Source organism: Platalea leucorodia (assembly GCF_965183815.1).
Source record: "Platalea leucorodia genome assembly, chromosome: 4".
Lineage (NCBI taxonomy): Eukaryota > Metazoa > Chordata > Aves > Pelecaniformes > Threskiornithidae > Platalea > Platalea leucorodia.
Genome location: NC_138826.1, coordinates 99,969,610 through 99,987,334, shown reverse-complemented (window position 1 = coordinate 99,987,334; position 17,725 = coordinate 99,969,610). Strand labels below are relative to the sequence as shown.

Sequence of the window (17,725 nt, the reverse complement as noted above, 5' to 3'; positions counted from 1 at the left end):
ACACCCATTTTTTCACATTTGGACAGACTAATTCATCTCTTAATGTATTTTCACCGCATATGCAAAGCCAAGACCTTTGACTCTAGACAGTTGAGATAAATGCAGACATGCGCCCTGGTTCACCAAGGAAGTCACACAAGTTCAGGTACAGATGCAAGTCCTTTTTGGTGTGCATAAAAACACCTTACATTAGGAGAAAGCAGTTTTCTTGTATTTCTGAGTTGATCCCGTTGATCAGCTTTTTGCATGAGTCTGAGCATTTTGTGGTTGTCTGTACAGAATGGGGACAGTGTAATTTCCTTGGAATGCAGTTCCTCCTTTCTTAAAGAGCCAAGTTGGCAAACCTGGCTGCAAGCATAGTTTTAGCTCGATTCCCCTAACTACTCTCAGCACTTACCTAGATTTTCTACTTTATGGTTATAACATCTATCTACCTGAATTCTTGTATTGAAATGCAGAGCAGATTTTGGAAGCCTTTCCTGTCTTGTAAAGCTAACAGCCTTCCATACTGTGATAATTAAAGGAATGGCATAGGTCATAAAATGAAAAAGATTAAAAGGCAGATAGCCATGAGTAACCAAGACAGCATACAGATTTGATCTAAATGTTCTAACAGCAATTATGAATGATCTTGATGCAGGGCATTTCCTGCAGTTTAATTGTCAATTGGTGCTAATGGGTCTTAGGAGTCCCTGAGACAATAACCCTTCATAGCCAAACATTAATCTCTAAGAAAAAAAAAACGTTCTGTACATCAATAGATAGTGATGATGAAGTATATTATATGAAAACTGTACCAAAGGATCTACATGCACACCAAATTATTCAGTTTCCTTTTGATGTCATAGTAAATATAGTAAGTATAATAATAACAGCAACTAAAACCCTGCAAGTCCCTGAATTCCTCCAAGGTGTGTACAAATACCTAGGATACCAAGCAAAAGGAATTGTGCTGCCTCTGTTCTTTTCTCTGAAAGAGCTGGCAGGACGGTGTCAGGCAGCGGCTTTTCTGCTCCACGGGCACACATAAAGCATGCCACTGGGTGCCATGACTTCACCCTTCTCAGTCAATGTGTCTCCGAGAGCCACAAGGCAAATTAGTGACAAAACCTAGGGTCAAGGATTTCCAATAAGTTGCTGACACCTTGCTTGATACATAGCTCATCAAGCCGAGGTGTCACGGCCAAACTTCGTGCAGGGTCCCAGCGAGACCAGCACATCTGTAAGAATGAGCTGGGCCCCCAGATTCAGAGAGCTTGCCCAAGGGCTGTAATGAGACTGCCAGCTCTCCTTTACTCAGCCTGCTGGGGGTGGCTTATCAGGTACAGAAGAAACCAGGAAAAAGCTCTGCTTGTGGACCTGTGTCCGCACTGCAGAGAGGCCTTTAGGTTGCCTCCAAGCCCACCCCTTGCATCTAGGAGCTTTTGTGAGGCTGCTGAAGCAGTCTGGCCTGGCACAGCCTGTTGATACTGTGATTTGTCCACATGTATTATATTTAGTGTTGGAAAGTAGACTGCACTCCTTCCACGCCCAAGCTGGCTCCACAAGCAGTATAACCACGATCGTGTAATGTTGTATGTGAGATTGCTAGCCCTGCCAAACACAAACTGCCTCCGTGCAAAACTAACTCAGTGGTCTTTGCCCCATGAAAAAATGTGACGCAGACCCTCAGAATGGCTACAGAGAAAACTGAATTGGCTGTGCTTGTAAACCACCTAGTGAAAGTAATGAAGTCTATATTTATGTCTTAGCTTAGCAGAACACATCCTTTATCTGGTACCAAAGTTAATAACCTGATGGTCTACTTAGCTTCATAGCAGCTTTTTGATAATCAAACAGGAGCAATGTCAAGGATAGTGTTCATTTCCCATCTGTGTTTGGTTAGGGGGTTATGACCTTTTCTTTTTAATGCTGACCTCACTTTTGTCACTGCAAGTTTACGTTATTGCAATGCACTTTAACTGATGCCCTACTTTCACTCAGTTTAGAAACTGAGTTAATGATGGCTCATTGGCATGACTGCTGCCTTGCTGTGAACCTGTGATTCATGATCTGCTTCCAAGGACTTTACGGTATTGGTGTTCATAAATCCCGAAATGGCCTGGGACCAGCCTATCTGACATCCCGGCTCTCACCAGAGGCAACAGTGTCGCAGCTGCAATCAGTAGAGTGGCTGATCTGGAGCAGCCTCAGCTCCTGTTTTTTGGCAGATGTCCCTCAGCGAGGGTCTGTCAGCCACAGCTTTTATTCTGAAATATTGTGCTGACCTTCAGAAGATGCTGAAAAGCTCAATAGTTTGAAGAAGGTGTTCAGGGATGGCTGAGCGTCTGAGTTTTTTCATGCTAATGAGGTCGTCTTGGTTTTTTTTCCTGAACAGATTTTTCAGCTGCTTCATTTACTTTCTTTCAGCCTTTCCTCATCCCTCATTTTGGGGAGACCTGGGAAACTTAAATGTGCAACCGCTGCTCTCAGGGTTCTTGTTTATACAGGGTCTGGTACCAGGTTTTGGACTTGTTCAGATCCCGGAATGTCTCCTTTGGGAATCTGGAAACAGATTCAAGGAGTTTGTGAGATAAGCAAAGAGGCTGTTTCCAAACTTCAGAGAGTATTTACCTTTCTCATAGGGGTGACATGAGGATAAATTAGCTCATTCTTACAAAACACCTCCAAAATACGAAGGGCTTAGTCCTGGTGTTCACAAGAGGCACAGCACAGCAAGGTTGAGCTGTAGGATGGTGCCTGCCATAAAGGAGTTGATTTACAACCATGGTCTTCATCCCTGCATGAACAGGTTGGCCAAAGGTCTACATCTGGGACTAGGGCTTGGCTCTGCCCCTCTCTGCCACCTGCTCTCCGCTGGGCACAGGCAGCCCCTGCCTGTGCTCCCCTGCCCTTCTGCCGTGAGAGATCCAGCATCCCACCCTGAAGGCCGTTCCTCGCTCTCCTCCTCTTGTCCCGGTGGGAAGATGCAGACAGTGGAAGGTGTGGATGTGAGTCCTCCTAGGCAAAGCAGTCCTCATGCTTCGGAGCTGAGCGGGCCAGGAGGAAGAGCCGGGATTTACCCTGGGACTGGAGGCTGCCTGTCAGCAGCAGGACCCGTCTGTGGTGCCTGGCTCCATCCTGTCTGGGGACTGCAAACGAGCTTAGCTGGGAGCTGTAACCCGGCCAGGACCGAGGGCCTCTTACTGCTCCACATGATTTCTTCTCCTGCAGAGCTGAAGCTCAGGTGAGATCCAGGGCATATTCAGCACGAAGTGCAGGCACGGTTAATCTAAGCACCTGAGAGCTTTGTGGCCAGCGAGTGTTAGCTTTCTGGATCCCTTTCTTGGACTTATGCCCTGATTTCACTCTAAACCCCATTTTAGATGCCAAAGTAGCCTCTCTGGATCTTACCCATAATTTTAAGCTTGGTCTGCTTATCCAAAAGGAAAATAAAATGGCAGTGGTAAAATTGGAAATGTCAGTTAATGTATGTTTTTAATTTAGGACTTTATATTACAACAATTGCTCCTGAGCATGAGGTTTTGTTAAGTAGTTGATAGCACTGAATTCAATACTTCACGCACTGAGCAAAGGTCACTGTCCTTTACCAAGAACATTTTCTTTTACAGCCCTGCTCCTACTTATAATATTCAAATTATATTGTATTGCTTATTAACACCATGTATGTCATGTTCAAATAAAAAAATGGACTACTCTTGTGATTAATAATTACTCACTTGAGCAATTTAAATTTGAACAAGATACAGCTGTTGGGAGTGATAATGGGAGAGATCTAAATTCTTACACATCTGGATTTTCACATGAAAGCCTGGTTTCAGACCTAAGGTTTGTCAGGATAAGTTACATTCCTTTACTGCGAAGCCACCACCTTTTCCAAGAGTTGACTCCGCACTCTTTATGCAAACAATATTCTCATCGATTCCTGTGATAGTTGAGCTGACTAAGGACTAGAAAACGGGGTGCTTAAAACAGCCTGAAAGGCAGAAGATCTGTTGACATGACAGAATCTCAATACTACCTCATTTAAAATGAGCAATAGATGATACAGGGTAAATACCGAGATGTAGAAGGCATAACTTAACAGGGATGACAGGTGCAGAAGAGTACATCTTTAAAAATCTTATATATTGTTAATGAAGATAATCATTACTCTTTAAAGCAAGACTGAATTAACCTACATTGCATTTCCAAGTAACTAGCTAATGGACACGGGCATTATCTTTTCATATGTCTTTGAAATCCCTATAAACCCTGCCTAGTCAAATATTTGACTGACGGGATTTTACCCCTATTAATAGCATGCAATGGAGGTCTTGGTAAATAACCTACCTTCAGATTTGCCTTTTCCAGAAGGGAAAGGGGTGCTTTCTTATCCTTTAGCCACCTCTTATTGCTCCTTGCTGCCTCCTGAAAGGCTTTTTGTACTGTGAAAACAATTCACTGGTTGTTACCTTATTTTTGTGCCCTGCAGGGATTTCAGGCGCGTACTCTCCTCAGATAAGGAAGAAGCCCTCCCGCTGCAGTCAGGGGAACTTTGGAAGCCACGCGTGCTTATCTGCAGGCAGAGGTTGGCCCAGCCTGTGTTTAGTTTACGAGAGAAATGTGGTATTATTTGCATAAAAGGAGTTCTTTCAAAGCATGTTATATGAAAACCTCTCAATTTGAAAACAAACAAAAGAAAACACACAGCAATTTTCAGGAAGCAGCAAAGATGTCTCTGAGCTCTCCCCAAGCTGATTTTATCATGGCAGCTTACATCTGAAGAAGAACAAACACATACTTATTTTTGTAAATGTGTTTTCAGAAGGAAAGACGACTCCAGAGAACTGGCAAACAGTCCTCCTGACTGATAATGACCATGCACGGTGTTCTCCCTTTTTAGCCCTCCAGAAAAAACATGGGATTCAGTTCTGCAATTAGAAGGTGTCCTGGTTTCAGCTGGGATAGAGTTAATTTTCTTCCTGGTAGCTAGTATAGTGCTGTGTTTTGGATTTAGGATGAGAATAATGTTGATGACACACTGATGTTTTGGTTGTTGCTGAGTAGAGTTTACACCAGGCAAGGACTTTCCAGCTTCCCATGCTCTGCCCGGTGCAGAAGCAGCTGGGAGGGGGCACAGCCAGGACAGCTGACCCAGACTGGCCTGGGCTATTCCATACCATATGACGTCATGCTCAGGATATAAAGCTGGGGAAGGAGGGAAAGGGGGGACGTTCGGAGTGATGGCGTTTGTCTTCCCAAGTAACCGTTACGCATGATGGAGCCCTGCTTTCCTGGAGATAGCTGAACACCTGCCTGCCGATGGGAAGTAGTGAATGAATTCCTTCCTTTGCTTTGCTTGCGTGCGTGGCTTTTGCTTTACCTATTAAACTGTCTTTATCTCAACCCATGAGTTTTCTCACTTTTACTCTTCTGATCCTCTCCCCCATCCCATCCCAGGGGGAGTGAGCGAGCGGCTGTGTGGTACTTAGTTGCCAGCTGGGGTTAAACCACAACAGAAGGTCACTAACGATTTTTGTGATTTCATGCACTCTGTGCTGACTTTACCTATCTCCTGCCTGGCTCTCATCTCTCCCACCTTTTGTTAGGACACTCTGCATTCAGAGCTCCTCCTCTCATGTAGCCTGCCATAGTTATCCAGGCAAAAAGATAAACTGTTGTTGGTCAGGTCTTTCTGAATATAACCAGGAGAGGGAGGCAATCATCCCTTTCTCACAAATGGACATGCCTTGCAATCTATCTCTTTTGTATACATAAGGTTGGGATAATAAGGACAAAAAGCCAATGGAATCTGATACAAAGAAGAGTAGCAATTCTATGGGATTTAATGGAAGATAAAATGTAATGGGGTTTTAACATATTGCAGTTCTGAAGCATGAACAGAACTGATATTAAATTTCATAGGATAGTTCAAAAACTTATAGCAGGGTTCCCATACTGGGTAGATTCAATAGGAATTTCCACCCATTGTGGAAATCTGACTGACAAGCCATGGTGAAGAATTGGCAAGATCTGGAGAATGTCACAGGAGACGATGTCCCCAGACAAGGAGCTATTTAATCCTCTGAGAAGGCAAAAGGACACAGTGAAATGTTGCCACCGTGCCATTTTCTCTGGTGATTCATATGTAAGGCCAGTGTTTGCAATACCAGGAAAAACAGACATTTGGGAATTTCAGATTCTGACTGCAATGCACTTAATAAACACTAAATACTAGGAAATGGGGAAAACAGAGCAAAGGATAGAAATAAAGCCATAGTACAAGTGTGGGTCCTCTACCTGTTCTCAGCACTTGCATGGTTTCCACTGAAGGTGATGGAATTTACTTGTATCCAGACACACTGAGTTTAACTAAAGGCACCTACATCCTGGCTGGGGGAACACCCCCATTTACTATTTGGAAGCGCTTCAAACACAAACAAGGATAAAACTCATTATCATGCAGCACTCCATCCTTGAACACGTACGGGAAGGCAACAGCAAAGTGGATGCCAGAGTTTTCCTTCATCAGAAGGGTTAAACAGCAGTTAAGACAAAGTTTTCAATCAGCTACCGTGGGCTAAATTGCATCCTCAAACACGCACAACATTTTCCACTGATTTAAATGGATGGTAAACACATTTTTCAGGGTGAAATTTGGATTATATTCTCTGATGCAGAAGTGTTTAATCACATAGGGAGCTTCACATTGGCTCACTGCTTCACTGGAGTCCAATACTGTTTGCATTCCATCTACTTTTTAAAGCATTATTAATATTGCGACTGTATTTTTTTACTGCAGCTTTGGGCATTTGTAAGAATGATATCAAATACCGAGTATTAACAAGAAACATTTTTCCCCAGGAAAAATATTAGCCTCTAATCCAAAGAGCAAAAGCAATAAACCTAAAGAGTTTAAGCAAAGGTTTTGCAGGACAGTAATATATAACATTTAAAATTAGTACCCACTTTCTAGAAGTAGACAGGAAAACCGAATATAACTCCAGTAATTAATTTAACATTTTCAATGGCATTAGGAAAGAGGAATTAATCAACTTTTGACATGAATTCAACTACCAACACCTTTCATTGTCTTTAGTAAAGCTGCCTCTCTCTGCTTTATTCTGCTTTCTCAGGATAACCAATACAACCTAACCAATAGAACCCGGTATTTTTGGATGAGAAGACACATGTCATGACGACACATGAAATGATATAATAATACCCATAACAGATACGGGGATATATAACAACAGATAAAAGGATATATAATTCCCATAACAGAAATCCTAATACAATTTTGGCTGTATAACAGTCTTAAAGATAGAGAGAAATCCAAGCTGACCCCAGCATATATCTGAAGACAGATGAAGCTTGCGAAGTTATTTCAGTTTTACAGAGCAAAACATGTTCTTTTCTAGTCATGCATTTGGGACAACCCACAGATCTGGGAATTTTCTCAAAGGCTGGGGTTTACTTGGAAACATGCTACCTTTATCCTCATAGGATCATCCGGGGGGGGAGGGGAAAGCAAACCCCAATGTCTTAATAAATATCTCTAATGGTCCTGAAATTTCGATGATTTAGTTTGGGCCAACCAATCCAAAAAGTATCCTTATTTATGACAAAGCTAAAGACAAAACAGTAAAAAAACCCATCTACGTCTCTAGGCATTCACACGGCACAACAGACCTCTACTGAGCTTGAAACCATGCTAGCTAGAACAGTTTCAGTATGGAAAAAAACAATGTAAATGAAAGGTGAGGTTCAGCATCCAGGTCAAACAAACTAAAAAAAATAAACAAAGAAACAAAAGAAATAATATCTCCTAAAATAAGGGGAAAATAAGTAAGTTTGAAATTCTAACTGTAGCTGGTAATTGTTTTCATCTGCTCATTAGACATGCTTGGAAAGGATTTCTGTTTCCACAAAATTTAGACAAAAATAAATAGAGCCTGCAAAAATTATCCATTTGTGCAAATATTAATGAGAAAAATTTCATGTGGAAAAAGATACCTCAATCCTCTATTAAAACTGAAGGAGAGGAAATCCATTTTGCAAATACTGTGCAAACACACACAAAGGCAGGGCAAAACCCACTGTCCATGAAGAGTCAGTGGCAAAACTCCCAGGGACAACCATGAGGCCACAGTCTTGCTCATGGTTCCTACCAGGCAAGTAGCACAACCACAAGAGGAGATATAAAAAGCAAGTTGCTTAAGACCCACATGTGTTGCAGGTTTGAGCCGTTATGGTGGGTGATAGAGGGACTGGAATTCAGCTGGGGGCAATGTTCTGCCAGGTGTGGGCAGGGGCAGCAGCTGGCACAGCTGGGGCTGGGACACGGACATCCCACACTGGGGCCATGTGGCTCCCGGCCCCAACAACTGCTCAGCGTAATCAGTCCATTAGTCCAGATTTCTCCCAGTCCCAGACAGTTGTTTAAAATGAGCATCATTTGAAGCAAACCAGAAACCTCAACACTGTATTTAATAAATAACTATAACTTTACTGCCTAAATTCAGGGTGGTCCAGCCTCGGTACTGTTATAGGCAAAATGCCTTTTTGAGTCTCGTAACAACAACTCTCCCCTCTGAAGGGGCTTTGGCTATGGCACATAGGGTGCAGAGGCACGCTACAAGGTCACAAACATAGGCACCCCAGATAGCAAGAGGCAGGAGTGTTATATATGCTTTAGTTTCTGGTCACCTGCCCATGTCTACACAGCTGAAATCCCTTCAGGTACTGCATGCAACCCTCCTGCAGCTGGGCTCTCGCCTGGAGGCCACCTGTTGGGCTACTCTTCGCTCTATAACAACAATCAGAAGATTTTACGAGACTCTCTTCAGTCACAACCCAAGCTATGATTCTAGCCATTTTATAAAATAAATTATACATTTGGCAAATTTCATATCCTTATGCTGAAAGAACATCTGCCTGAAGCCAAAAACTTCCTGTGTGGGAAGTGAACAACTCACACTGTATAAAATTGTCAATAAAAGTTAATTACTTATTGCCTAAATGTAGTTGTCTTTATAACTGTGCCACCTCAATTAACTGACTCTGCTTGTAGAAGTGTAACTGAGAGGCCCCTATGCTTCATCATCAACTCCAGAACCATATTATTTTGAAAATAAAAGACCTGTATCCTGTCCAAAAAATAAACTCTGGAGGTGACTTGCCATGTTGCCATTTTGGATTACAAAAAAAAAAAAAAACTCGGCCAACACACAGGGGAAGGCTTAATTCCAGCAAACACACACATAAACAGGAAATCTCTCTCCAGTCAGAAGGTATTTTTCCTTCGTACAATGGGGTTCAAAGATGTGTCATCATATAGTTTAAAACAATTGCTAAGGAACCTTACCATTTCCAATAGCTTAGGAGTAGAGTCGGCTTCCACGGTCGAAAGCCTGTCCGAACTTGCATGGGAAGCACACAAACACTAACAAATATATGCTGGCTTAGGCCAACGTGGAGTTTTTAATCAATAAACATGTCAAGCTGGGGGACGGGGAGGGGAGGGAATCAATTTTCAGAAGGCAAATGGTAACAACTGTAGATTTAATCAAATTGCAGCTGCAATCCCTTACTATTCTCAATATTTTTGAAAGAAAGTAGCTCCATGGCAAAGAATGAATTTCAATAAATGTCACATATTTAGTTATATTGCTGATTTTTTAAATTTATCAAGCTAGGTCACTGATCCTTCGCAGAAATTATACCAGGACATGTCAAAAAGATTCTGATACTGTTTAGTTGGATAAACGTCAAAATGAAGGAGCTACGGTAGAGGAAAGCAACTTACATAGAAATTGTTATTTCTCTGTGACTACAGGAAAAAAGATATGCCAATGTGACCCTTCAAAGAGAGGTTAAAGCTGCAATGTACACAACAAAATGGATAGCTATCAAATACCATGGTGATGGCCGTGGTGTGAACACTTGAGCAAAATGAAAATCTTCTGAAAGCATTCGGCAATTTTCCTTTTGCATGCATTTGCAACCAAATTTATCATGAATTCAAACAAGATCCCTTCCACTGCCTTCCGTACAAAAGGAAAATTGCACGTTCATTTTCTTGGGACAAGCAGACTATCATGGAGCTGTAGGATGCGCAAAAAAAGCATTTTGTTTAAGTATTTTGAGCTTATTAAACTCCTCGGCGTGACAGAAACTCTTCTGTTATTGACACCTGCTTGAAAAATGAAATGCTCCGAGGCATTTGCTTCCCTGGAGACTGGTGTGCCTGGGACAGAGGCGGAGGAGAGGGGTTTGAGGGCATCCACCGCCTCCCTGTTTGCACCGCGTGCACCCTGCGCCTGGGTTATGCACACAGCCTCTCCTTAAAATAGGAGGGTTATAAAACCCTTAAAATTTGAGGGTTTTAATTCCTTATCTCCACTTCCATTTTCCACTCAAATATTTGGTGTACACAATCACAACTAATTCAAGGAAGGTCCCTCTGAGCCAAGGGGACTCGGTCACCATCGAGCCACATCAAGTGACTGGAAAAGATCACAGCGCGACTGAAGAGTCTCAGAATGGATCAAAAAAACCGGCAATCTACTTGAGAGCACTGTTTCCTTCAAAGGAGTTGCATCCTAGACCAATTTGGTCTGATAACTTTACCTTTCCTTTATTGTTCTAATGTTTAAAATTGGAGGAAAAAGAGACTTTATCTTCTTGTACAACATCATAGTTTTCCTGAAGGCAAATAGCTTGGCAATTTGCTGGATTTGTTAATGCTAGAGGAAACAAGTTAGCACACATACCATGTGTTTGAATGCCTTTGGAAATTAGATTGAAACACTGATTTGATTTCCTAAAAGGTATCTTAAACAAGGCAAGGTTAGAGATTTGGAGAGTAATGAGAATTTGTGTGACTTCAAACAGCTCTACATAAAACAGACCTGATATTCTGGGGGGAAAAAGGTCACCTAATTATTCGTTTCCTGAAGGCCCTGTCTATACTACATTTCCCCTGGGTCAGGAAACTGATTTAAAAATGGCTTCTGCTAACATGCTCTCATCAGTCGCTATGCATGAGATATAGATTTGTTAAAACCATTGCCAAGAAAAACGCAACATTTTTACAACAACAGAAACCTTCCTGGCTTGGCTGCACGGGGAGGGACAGGCAAAGAGGTGCCATCTGCAGGGTCCTCCGTGGAGCCGTGGTCCTGCCTCCTCGGTGACGGCGTGCTGCTCAGGACCACGTGGCGTGACCGTCAGCGGTGCGTGGCATGGGTTTAATTACCGGCTACAAACTTTGCGTGGGAGGCAAAAATCACAGGCTGTGGCCACGGCCGACAAGATGCACAGGTTGATGGCTCAGCTGAGGGTAACAGCCTGATGAAACACGAAATTGTGTCACTGGCTCGAAGGCCAGCCAGCGAGGCAGCAACGGGGGGGGGGGTGGGGTGGTGGGAAGCCTGGACACAAGGGTTTCACAGAAACCAGCCACAAAGGTGTGGTTGCCACCCAAAATCTCAGGAAGGTTTGTTTGAAGTGTCACGCTGCAACCCGTTCCTTCTCTTTTGCACCAAACGGATCCTGTGACTCCCTTCTGGGTTTCGTGTTGCTGTAGTTTCAGAGAATGCTATTCAGCTACTCTATCGCCTTCTCATTCAAGAAATGATGTGTGTTTCTGTAGTGCTGAGAAAGCCTAAGCAGGATTTCCCTTACGCTAGATATTCCACAAACACACGTGGAGATGCAGAGCCTCTCTGCTTTCTGCCTGAAGTGAACAAAGTCTAGACACATCACCACCACAAAGCAATCATGGTACAAAGCACATCATCCAGAGGTCTCGGACCCCCACGGCTGCAGCTCAGGCTCTCTGGCTACCCCGGCGCAGCATGTTGCCAGCATCAGGTTCCCTTTGCGGCTGTGAAGGCAAAGCTGCTGCTCTTGCACTGCAGCCAGCTGTGCCAGTTACTCTCTGGAGTCCTGGAAGCCAAATTTGGGAGGCAGCAGCCTTTGAATTTCTCCTCTGAGTTCAAAAATACAGAGCAGTCACTTGCAGATCATAGAAGAATGAGAGTAGGTGGGTTGGCCCCTTCAGTTGCATTGGACCAGCAGGAGGAAGTTACAGGTCATCAGCTAAGGTACCAGAAAACTATAAATGCAGGAAGATCAGGATGGGAAAGGCAGTCCTGGGAGGACAACATTTGCCACTCAGCTTTGCATTCATGAGCTGTTCATTGAACCTCTGCTGAGTTGTGGCTTTCTGGCTGGTCTACCCTGACTCAGTGTGCTCGCATCCATCTATAGGCTGCACTGCCACCTCCCCTCAGCAAACGACACCTCCACAAACCACTCTCCCAACCACAACATGTGCAATTTAGTTTACCAGTAAAGAACTGCTATGCAGTGGTTATCCTTTGGAGAAAAAAGAAAAAGAAAAGGAAAAAAAAAAAGCCCTATAGGATAAAGACAGACAATTCATTCCCTCCCCACCAAAAAGGCTAAGCAGCTGACTCTCTTTTCTGTAAATAGAGGGATGAATGTTTTACAAAATATTCCTTTTTCCAAATGATTCAGTTTGTATTAGAAGACAGTCAGAAAAAGAATCATACAGTGCTGAAGAAGGGTTAGGGCACACAAAGAACAAGCAATACAGTCATTCTCTAACTTTGTTTTCAACATGCAGCTCCTGCCAAAGGCTAGCTTTTTGCTCTTGCAATGTATGATCTGTAAACATTTAACCAGCTCTTAGAGAAACATGTGAGACACTCTATCTTGCCTGATTATGAATCCAAACGTCTCAGATCTCATTAAAAAAAAAAAAAAAAAGACACCATGCCCTTTTTGCTGGTGGACAATGCAAAAAGCACCTGTAGGATGAAAGCAAGTGAACTACTGCACATGGCATAGGTTCTTTGGAAAAAGCATGCATTGCAGTTTGAATAACCTCCTACGGGTTACAAACGCACAGTTTGCTAAACATCACTGTTACCCGATTATTAATCCCTATTTTAAGAGCTATGTGCGAAACTTCCAATTTCTAAGGAGTGCATTTAGTGTTTCAAAGCCAAAGACCACCTAATTTAATGCTGACACGGAACAGTGGTGGAATGCCATTATATGGTGCGAATTATTTACCATTTGAAGCAAAACCTGCATTTGAAAAATGGGGGGGGGGGAAGCCCAAACCGCAATACGAGAGCGAGGCAGACTGTGAAGGCTGTACAACCGTAAAGTACAAATCCCCAACTTGGGGAATCCTACAGGCTTCCCCCCGAGACCTCGGCCTCACGGAAGGCGGCCGCACCGACCACCACCAAACCCCACACCTCGGAGCCACCGCTCCCGAGTTGCAACTCGGCCGCCGCGCTTGCGGCCAGCCCCGCCGCCAGCCGCCGCCGCGGAGCGGGAAGCGCCCTCAGCCTGCGCGGCCGGCGCTCCCCGGGCTGCGCTCCGCAGCGATTCCGCTGCGGAGCGCAGCCCGGGGAGCGCCGGCCGCCCTGCTCTGCCCTGCCCGCGGCTGCGACTTCGCCGGCGTCCTCCCTTCACCTGCCCCCGCGGCGCCCGCCCGGCGCGAAGGCTGCCCGCCCCGGGGAGGGCAGCGGCGGCCCCGGGGGCCGCGTTCCCGCGAAGTTCCCGGGCGGGGCGCGGCGCGGCGCAGCACCCGGGCCGCTCCCCGTCCTTCTCCCCCCCACCCCGCTCCTGCCTCAGCCCGCGTCCCCCGGCTCGCCCCGTCCTCCCCGCGGCTGCCGGTCCTTACCGGAGCGGGCTGCGCGCCGGCACCGCCGCCGCAGGGGCGAGCGCTGCACCCCGGCGGGCTGGCTCCGTGCTCCTCGCCCCGGCAGCCGGCACAGCCCGGCCCAGCCCGGGCGGGGCGGGGCGGAGCGGGGCGCAGCTCGGCGCACCTCCGCGACCCCGCGCCGCGCCGCCCGCTGCCCCCCGCCCGCAGCCCCCGCCGCCGCCGCCCCGGCCCCGAGCTGCCGTCCCTACCTGGGGCGGCGGGGGCTGCGCGCCCCGGCGGGCAGGGGCCTCCCGCCCGGCACCTGGGCTGCGGGGCGGCTCTGCGCGCCCTTGCCTCCGGCGCCTCCGCCGCGCTGGTGGCGGCTCCCAGCGGTAAATCAGCCGGTCCCCTCGGCTCCCTCCGCCCCTCCGGCGCGGTCCTGACCTGCCTGTGACTCACCACATCGCAGGAGCCCGGGTGCGCGGCGGGGGGAAGGAGAGAGGGGGCGCCTCCTTCCCTCTCTCCCTCCCTCCCTCTCCCCTCCCTCCGTTCCTCCTTCCCCCCCATCCCTCCCGGCCAGGCTCCCCCAGCCCGGGGGCAGGAGCCATGGCTGGCGCTCCCCAGAGGGGCAAAGCCACGAAGGGACCCGCCGCGGCCGCCCTCGGTGGCCCTTATCCTGCACCCGCGCGTCTTCGGGGCGAGCGGGCACCGGCGGCGTGCGGGCACCGGCGGCGTGCGGGCACGGCCTCCCTGCGCGCTGCCGGCCGCTGGGCACCCTCCGGTGCGACGCTGAAGCCCTACCCTGAGAGGGCGAGACTTGGGCACCTCCAGGCTTGTCCCCCGACGCCACAGGCTGTGTAGCAGCGAACAAATTCAGCCCGTATTGCCCCTGTCGTAGTGTCAGCACTGGCTGTGCTCTGAACGTCTGTCCGCGTGTATTTCAGAGTAAACGACCTCAACTCGTACAGACCATCAAACAGCTATCTCCCCCCATACGCGCTTCTTACGGGGTACTAAACGGCACGGGTTGGGGTTTCTCCCTCGCAAGGTTTGCAAGGCAGATGGTGTCATCATCTTTCAGAGGTGCTGAGAAACTGAGTCACTGAGCAATGCCACGTGCGCTTGGGGAGCTGCTGAGAGACTGCAAGTCTCAACAGCGGGGCCTGCACCAGGGGACCCGTCTTTTTTTGTGGTAATGGGTTTCAGCAGCTACTGATTTAAACCAGATTTTAAGTGAAAGGCTCCATATTCCAATGGAAGTTATTGGAGACATCTATTTTCCTGTTGCATGCTTCCTTTTTTGGCCCCAACTCTGCTCCCCTTAATCATACCATTTAAACCAATGAATGTTTTGCATGAGTAAAGTACAAGGAACTGTAAGAAACATTGCCCAGTTTCATGATTAAGCATGGGAAAAATGTCAGACCTTACATCAAAACATTTTGAAAGGAAAATTAAATAAAGTGTTGCATGTATTTGGTTTAGGCCTGGGATGTCACCGTGATGTGTATATAGACAAAGCTGTACATCAGAACAAAACGCTTTTCAATAGCAGCCAGCCAGCCTTCCACTAATCTGCATCAGCAGCACTTTCGCAATTTGTTTACGTCTCCTCTTTCCTATGGGCTTTTTGGCACTAGTGATAAAGACATCTAACCTAGCTATAAACCAATTCTTCGCAAAGACAAATGTGTGATCGAGGCAGCGTGTAACCTTTTATGTGTTTAACTTGTGAAATTCATACTCTGCAGTATCTTTTACTGGCAACAGATCGCAAAAAAGACAGCCCATTTCAATAAGAAAAGCGTACGATGGCTACAGGTGAGGTTACACTTATTGCCTCTTCATTTCATGTATGTTAGCAACACGCTAAAAATTACGCCAAGTGAAAATAAAACCAGCCTCTTCTCCTTGTTCCTGAAAGACGAAATTGCTAAAAACTAACCAGCAATGCAGATGTTCTGACTGATCTGATCTCATTTGTTTGAAGTCCCTGAAAATCTGTCCATTTATTTCAATGACCTTTACTTCAATTAATACTCAGCAGTTGTTAGAAAAGGAAGATTGAGAAGCAACACACACATTGCCAGCCCCTAGAGGGAAAGGCGTGATTACAGTTAGATCGTGCTACTCACTGGGCTTCAGTTAGTGATCAGTTAATCAGTGTGCATCCATACAGTTACACCAGATTTGGAAGAATCTTCCTCATTAGTTTTGAAAGAAAATGGTAAGAAAAAGATTTCAGTCCGCTGTTCATCCTCTTAAGGACAGCCCCATGTGTTATCTGTTCTCAGTCCGCTCCTCGCTTCCCCGTGCACCTGCCTGGGCTGAACAGCCAGCGCCCGAGCTGTTATCAGTGGGACAGCCTGTGCTATTCTAAAGCTAACAAATGGATTGTCACTAACATAAAAAGGAGAAACAGATGTTTCCTTTCCATTTTGACCATGCCGATGCCATGTTATTTTAGGTTAGCTGTATGAGGCAACTACACTGCAGCGGGACTTTGATAATCCTTGGATACTCCCTTCACTGTGCTTGCAATGATGTGTATGCACCATGAACAGCTTCTCAGAGGCTTGAAGCTCCTTTAAGGTGCAGGAACTGGTGAAAAAGAAACTACAACCTTCATATTTATCATCCTGTTTTTCTTATGACTTTTCCTCTCTTCTCTCTCCTGTCCAAAAGGAGCTGGTCCTCTGCACTCTGTTAAGGCATCTGGCATAAGTATGACGGTGTGGCACATTTTAGAAAGCTGACGGCACTGGAAAAAACAATTCAAATGTGTAAAGGAGAGTCTGTCGGGGTGATCTATTCAGCAAGAGAACTGGAACGCACTGGGGAGAGGACTGGCACGTGCTTACCAGCCCTGACGTGTTTCAAGATAGGGAGCTGATGAGCAAACACTATCACTTGTCCAAGAATACAAACACACAGTTAGAAAAATGAGTTGCAAGGCTATGTTTAAGTTGAACTTTCAAACGTAAAAGCGAGGAATGAAAACACAGGATAATTCATATTTCTATGTATTGGCAGTAGCGCACCCCCAACACACTGAGGGGCCCAGTTCAGTCCTATGGGCTTGATTGTGACTTCTGTTCAGAGCCTAAGAAATGCTTTACCATAACTACAGGTAGCAAAATGGAGTCCAAAGACCAGATTCACCTGGGTACCCAACTCCTATTTAATTTCAATAAGGAGAAGAAATGTAAGTATCTCTGTGAATCTGGATCTAACCACTTTTTTAAACTTGCAGAATCAAAAATGGGTCTTCTGTGCATTTCTGTAGGACCACGCTATACTTTATGCGACCACAGCTATATGATGCCATCAGTAGATTTGCTCTTTGTTCTCTGCCACAGTCATTCACACCTTTGGGAGCAAATGCAAACGTCATTGTGAGACTCCAGAGACTTCTGACTTAGCGGGGCTTACTCATGAGTAAATGATTTCACAAGGAGCAAAACAGTGGAAAGGAATTAATTTAATGCTTAAGAACATGGGAGACAAAGATCTGTAGATCTGAGCTTAGCAGTGGTGAGTATCAAGTACCATCCTGCTGCAGTATCCTGCAACGTGGACTGACAGTAGCTCAGTCTGAGTCTCCCTGGCAGGTGATGTACAAAAAAAGAGCCTTAGATGACTCCACCCAACCCAACTGCCTTACAGACCAGTGATCCAAAGGTAAAATATCAGTGCAACGGCCTGCTGGGGTAATGTGTAACTGTAATTCCTGTAGATCCTTGTTTACTGGAAGGCAGCCTGACTGCAAATGCCATGGGCAGCTCAGGGAAGGGGTTGTGCCTGAGGCACAGTTCCCTGTGACTACTTTGTGCCTTCAAGTCATCTGACAAAATCTGTCTTTCACTGCTGTCTTCCCTGGGCTCGAAAAGCACACGGTGGGCAGGGACAGACAGCGTTGACTGGGGAATTGGGGTCTGGAGAAAACATGCCCGTGACGGTTGTTGTGCCTCTCTGGAAACCAGGCTGAATATCGCAACCAATACTTAGAACTGTAGGCTCCAAAGATTTGATCATCATTGTGCTTTATAGCTA

The 17,725-nt window shown here is 45.9% G+C and overlaps 1 protein-coding gene across 1 annotated transcript in view; it reads right to left on the bottom strand.

Moving 5' to 3' along the window:
- MET (MET proto-oncogene, receptor tyrosine kinase) overlaps window positions 1–13,757 on the bottom strand; it is a gene marked incomplete at its 3' end in the record, with an annotated part of 89,886 nt that extends 76,129 nt beyond the window's left edge. Inside the window, exon 1 of the mRNA XM_082308805.1 lies at window positions 13,712–13,757. The remainder of the gene's footprint in view (window positions 1–13,711) is intronic.
- Between the last annotated feature and the right edge of the window lie 3,968 nt (window positions 13,758–17,725).